The 6,000-nt window shown below is 35.3% G+C and overlaps 1 protein-coding gene across 2 annotated transcripts in view; it reads right to left on the reverse strand.

The window, feature by feature from the left end:
• The window catches only part of LOC149533942 (putative mitochondrial import inner membrane translocase subunit TIM21), a 173,383-nt gene extending 171,372 nt beyond the window's left edge, over positions 1 to 2,011 (reverse strand). The window contains exon 1 of one of the 2 annotated variants that reach the window (XM_089804299.1): positions 1,756 to 2,011. The gene's annotated coding sequence lies outside the window, so the exon portion shown is untranslated. The remainder of the gene's footprint in view (positions 1 to 1,755) is intronic. The other variant, XM_089804300.1, reaches the window with a different exon arrangement.
• Between the last annotated feature and the right edge of the window lie 3,989 nt (positions 2,012 to 6,000).

A 6,000-nucleotide genomic window follows, 5' to 3' on the forward strand; every position in this document is an offset into this window, starting at 1 on the left:
ACTAGGTTTTGGAGGAGTTTTGCCTTGAGTGAGTCTCTGGCAAGACCCAAACCATTGGAACTCGAACACAATCACTTGGCTAGGATTACTCAGCTTGGAACTTGCAAGAACTCGTTGCGAGTCTAGGTCACTACAGATTCTTCACATGCCCCTTACCTTTTAATTAAATTTAGCTTCAATTCTGTAATTTTCTAATTATATATTTTTATTTTTATTTTTTATTCTTATCACATTTTAAAAAGAGGACATTACAACACCATATTAAAATAAATTATCAAACACTACAGCTGCTGCAACAATCAAAACTGTTTGATTCATATTATAGTCTACAACAAAATGGCAACTGCATGAGGCTGGGGGTCATGGGGTTCCTCCTCATATGTCTCCTGCACAGTCATTTGCAATCTTCTTCTCAGGCACCTCATTCAACTATCGCTTATCACAACTATGGAAGAAGTGTAGACACTGCTTCAAGAACAGCAAAGCTAGTAGAATGGGTTTAACCTTGATTTAGACAAAAGGATTTATAATCCCTCAGTTTTACTAATACAAAATAAGATTTTGACTGTTCATGAAGATCAACTATAGATGCTAAAAAATGATTGAGTCATTATCTAGTTGTAAATGAAAATAAACATTCCCTGAATCTTAGCTGATTAGGTGTGTGTTTATCATTACAGGCTTCACCAGAAACAGCATCTACTTCCTCCACTATGTTGAATTTGGTAGCCCAAGGCCTCCAATACAGGTCTGACAATTTGTTGCATCTAATAAATCTACTTAAACAATACTTAAGTTTTCTCTGCGAATTATTTTCATGCCTTTAATAGCATTTATGTATTCCTAAGAACCCAAATGCGTCAAATAGAATAGTGTAATGGTAGTCTATCTTGATGGTTAACTTTTCGTTTCCTCGTGGAACATATTTGATGAGAATGCAAAAATACCGTCCACAATTAGCTATGTTCTTCAAGCAGCTAGACCACCTCCCATTTCCTGCGTGTACTTTCACACTTCCAGCCTCAGTGCGAAGCATTCTTTTCTCAGTTGTGGAGACATTTTCTTGGGTGATTGTTTAGTGGATTAGAATTTTCTCCTAGAGCCAGGAAGTACTCATTTGCAGTTGTCGTTGTAATGATTATTATACGTTTATGCCCAATGACGATATTATACTGTCACATGATATATGTACCCTAGTATTTGGGTTTTCTGGGGTTCTTAAAAAGTAGGCTGGGAATAGATCATACTATTCCCATCTTTTACATCTACCAGCGTCATCGTTTATAAAGAACTTTTACCAATTCTTCATACCGTCTCTCGTAAATCATATGGAAGCTTTTCAGTTCTGGCTAATGGCATCATTTTACATGACAATATCGGTAGCCAGTAGTGTAGCGAATTCTGCATTGTTATCTATTTCATGCTTGGAGCTTTTTTATCCACTGAGGTGAAATATTCATCATGTTCAGTTTCTATCGTCAATTCAAATGAGTTAGAATTAAACTAAAATCATAATGATGAAACGCGTCATGTAAGCTTGAGTGCATTCGATGCAAGTAAAACAACATTGAGAGAAGACTTACACTGAATGAAGCGCAATATAACAGTTAAAATATAATAAAAACATAAAATAACAGATCAATGCCTTCATTGAACCAATAACGACAAGATTATTTTAGAATACAACCAAAAAAATGATGCAGCCCTAAACAGTTTCCTGAAAAAATATCATTCAACCCATGGCGAGGAACTCACCAAGAGAATGTGCTTTCAACAATGTCGATGGTAAAAATGCCACAGGGAAAATATTACGAAGTGCTACCGAAGGAGATTTTAAATTAGTGAGACGAAACGAAACCGATGTCCACCGAATTCAGCTTCAATTTATTCCTGACAGACTTATTTTAAGTACCCGAAGATTTTTCACCCGTCAGAACCTACTTTCCCAGCGCGTAAAATAATTTTGGCAAATGCGTAGGGCTTGGAGTTTGGCGGTCGTCCCAGCCAGTCCCATTAATATATTTTGCGATTAAAGTTATTTTAATGTGTTCCATTTAATATTTTAAAATTAATATTGATTGCTATTTTTTTAAGAATTTATGGATACTCTGAGTATTCTTTTAAATTTAAATTATATGAAGAAGAATTTATGGGCATTCTAATAATTCTGTTAAATTTAAATACAATATGAAGATTAGGGGTCAAGATGCAATGGTTCAAAAGAGAAGGTTTGTAACGGGTGGGAAGGGTAGATTTGCAAAGGTCACCCTATAATAGTATGGTTGGGCTAATGGAGAATGGTTATTTAACTGTTGTTTTCAAAGTTTGGTTTTAGCACACAAGGTAATCACAATAATGTGTGGAAGGCTTTAGGAATGTTAGATAATGCTCAAGCGAGACTTGTCGGTGATTCATTTTCAAACTCTAATAAAAAGGGGGATGATGTGGAGCCTTTATGCAAAGATATTCATATGTCACCTATAAGAAAATGGGATAGTTCTATGGTTGAAATGAATGGGAGTGGGGATAGCACTAATGACCTTGATTCAAATGATGATGTACAAAGAGGGGATGATTTGGGCTTGTTGGAGATACCAAGCATTTTTAAAACGAGGATTATGGAACAAACACCCTCAACTCATGGCAAGCCTAAGATTGAGGAAAAAGGAGAAGCAGGGCTAGAACAATTGTAATGAAGCTAGTAATGGCAGGGAGTATAGCTAACCAAAGTAATCTATTGAAATCATGAAAAGGCTATGCCTTTTCCTAGAAATAATGAAGGTCCTATCATAGAATGTTAGGGACTACAATGCCCCTAACAAAGTTCATGTCATCTATTGTTGTCATGGTCAGGCAAGACCACCTATAGTTTTTTCTAGGAAACAAAGTTGAAAGGTAATGATGTTAATTCCTTTAAAAGATTTTTTAGTGGATGGGAGTGTGTGTTCTCATATGTTGTTGGGGCTTCACGAGGGTATGTATAATGATGGGACTATGGAAGTAAATGTGGTTAAGCAAAGCAATAATTGGCAGTGGGTGGAAATTTGTTCCAAACAATTGTGGGGTAATTTTTGTGCTATTAATATATATGGTCCCAATAATCAAATTTTAAAACATGGTTGTTGGAAGGAATTGTCTGTGGTTTTTATTAGTAAGAAGGATGTTTTTTCTTGGTAGGAGTTAGGTTTAATGTCATTCTAAGTCTAACAAAAAAGAAGCGTGAAAGAGGACGAGCAAGTCAAAGTTTTTTTTTTTGTAGATTTTATAATAGAGAATGATTTGGTTGATGTTGATCTTCAAAATAGTGACTTTACTTGGAGCAATCAAAGGAGTAGTTTCCTCATTATAAATAAATTGGATAGGTTCTCATCAGTTGGGGATTTTACTAAGATTTAAACTATCACAGAATTGGACCATTACCCTATATGTGTAAGGATTCTAAAAAACTTTGTACACTAGAAAAGTGCACTCCTCTGAACCATTATATCCAAAGACAAGAGCAAGAATGTCAGTGCCAAAAAATTGCCATAGAATGCAATGCAAAATGTAACTATACTAAATTAAATGCAAAGGATGCAATTACACTAGCAATATGAGCACGTTAAAAAACCATTTTAATTAAACTAAGTGAGATATTCTATTGGCATTAAGTCATGTTTGTTATTAGTGAAAACACTTGTTCAAATTTTGTATGGTTACCGAGCTCTTTGATCAGTCTCTAGTGTTTGCCAAGCAGTTCAGTTCTTACCGAGCAGTTCAGTGGTTACCGAGCTTCGCAGTTTCTACCGAGTCATCAGTTCTTGTGATGTGAAGTTAGTGTTAATCGAGTGATGGGATAATTAGTGTTTACCAAGTACAGGCGTGGTAAACATGGAATTCAGTTTCTATTGAGTGACACAGTATCTATCGAGTCTCCAATGTATACCGAGTCCAAAGCTACGTTGAAGTGATTAGTATGGACCGAGTCTCTACTTCTACCAAATGCATGACGATGCCGAGTAATGACAGTGGACACCGTGTATCAAAAATTCACCAAGTCAGCTTTCAGAACCCGAGTTTCTACATTTAGGCCGACTCAGTAATATTGGTGTTAACTTGTGTATTGGCCGACCTTGTAATTATGAGAATTGGGTTGGCATATATGTAATGTATTGTATCATACCTAGTAGGAGTAATGTTTTTGGAAGTGAATACGAATGTGATGATAACTATGCGAATGTAAATCAGCAATAGAGCAAGGTCAAATCAAGAGTAGTCAAGTTACATCTATCACAAAGAGGTGATCAATACTTCAAGGATCTTAATCAGCAATTCAGTTGTAAGTCAAATCTATTGTTTCATCCTAACAGGTGAATTAGCTTCAAATCCTTTAACAAGGTAGACTTAACAGTCTTTACTTTAAATCTCTTTACCGAGTGCATACTTCATTGTATGTTTGTAAAACCTCTAATAAGGTGGACCTAGCAGTCCTAATTGCTTCTAACAGGGCAGATCATCAAAAGTGATCATTGTAAGCCTTAACAAGCCAACTTTATACTGTAGTATTGAAGTTTTGTGGGTATCATCCCCACCCCATTTTTACTTTCTATTTGGAAGGTTGTCGGGTCACCAAATATTGTGTTCAAAGTGTTTTGTGCTTTTAGTTTCTCATGCATGCAGTAGATTAGATTTATTAATGGTAAATGGATTATGTTATTAAGTGTTCAATTTGTCAAAAGTTTTAAGGTTACTGATTCACCCCTCCCCTCTCAATAATCTAGCTAGTCTTGATTATTTCCAACAATTGGTATTAGAGCATTGTGGTTCTCACGATAAAGTTTGACAGCTTCAGAAAAGATCAAGGACAATGGAGATATTCAAACTTGACAAAGCTATTGAGAATGAAAAGTTAGATTTGGAGATGGACATAGCTCAACTCAAGGAAGCAAAAGAGCATCTTTCTCAATCCTTAAAAAGAAGGAAGGAACTTGCAAATCAAATGAATGACCACCAGTACGTTGAAGAGAAGATTGAAGATTTTTTCCCCTCAAGTAGTTCAAATGAAGCAAATGATGCAATCAAAGAACTACTAAAAAAGAATGGTTCCCTGCAAGAAGAGGTAAGAAAATTGAAAAGAGAGCAGGAAATTCAGACAATAAGATTGTGTGAAGTTTTGGAACAAAGAAATAAGGAAAAAGAAGACTTGGAGGTAAGGAACAATGAAATTCAAAATCAATCCCTTCAGCAAGAAAGTCTTATCAATCAGCTCTCCAATGCAAATGAAGAAATCATGAGTCTAAGATCTGAAAATGAAAGGTTAAGGGATGATTTAAGCACTGAAAAGCAAATCAATGAAAGGATGAAAGTTGATCTAAATTATGAGAAGCAACTCAATGAAAGAATAATGAAATCCCAAGCATACATGGGCCAATTGAATTAGCAAAATGAGCAGAATCTTTATAGGCAAAAAGGCAAAGCAGGACTTGGATACAAAGAAGAAGGTGAATCCTCCAAACAAGGTGCTCAAAGGAATCAAAGACCTACTTGCAATTACTGTGGTAAGATATGTCATACATCAAATAAATTTTGTAGTAATGAAAAGGAAAAATTCAATGGAAAATGCTACAATTGCAGTCAGTATGGTCATAAAGTTAACGAATGCAAGGATAAACCAAAGTTTGAAGGCAAATATCACAAATGCAAGAAATAAGGTCACAAGGCATCTGAATGTAGATCTAAACCATTCAATCCAACTAAAAAATTTGTAAAGGCAATATTTGGTTGGGACTACAATACTTGGTGTAGATGTCATTACTGTGGGGAATATGGACACATTTGCATAAACTATGCTAGGCATCACTTGAGAAAAAAGGATGCTACCATAAGATGTTATACATGTACTAAACTTGGTCATATAACTAAAAATTACATGAATATAGGTAGAGTTGAAGATGAAAAGAAAACAAAAGTTGATAGCATCAGGAAGCAGATGAGACAATAGTGGATTCCTAAATCTACTAA

Source organism: Cupressus sempervirens, chromosome 10, assembly GCF_028749045.1.
Source record: "Cupressus sempervirens isolate cs-2001-9-10 chromosome 10, ASM2874904v1, whole genome shotgun sequence".
Taxonomy (NCBI): Eukaryota; Viridiplantae; Streptophyta; class Pinopsida; order Cupressales; family Cupressaceae; genus Cupressus; species Cupressus sempervirens.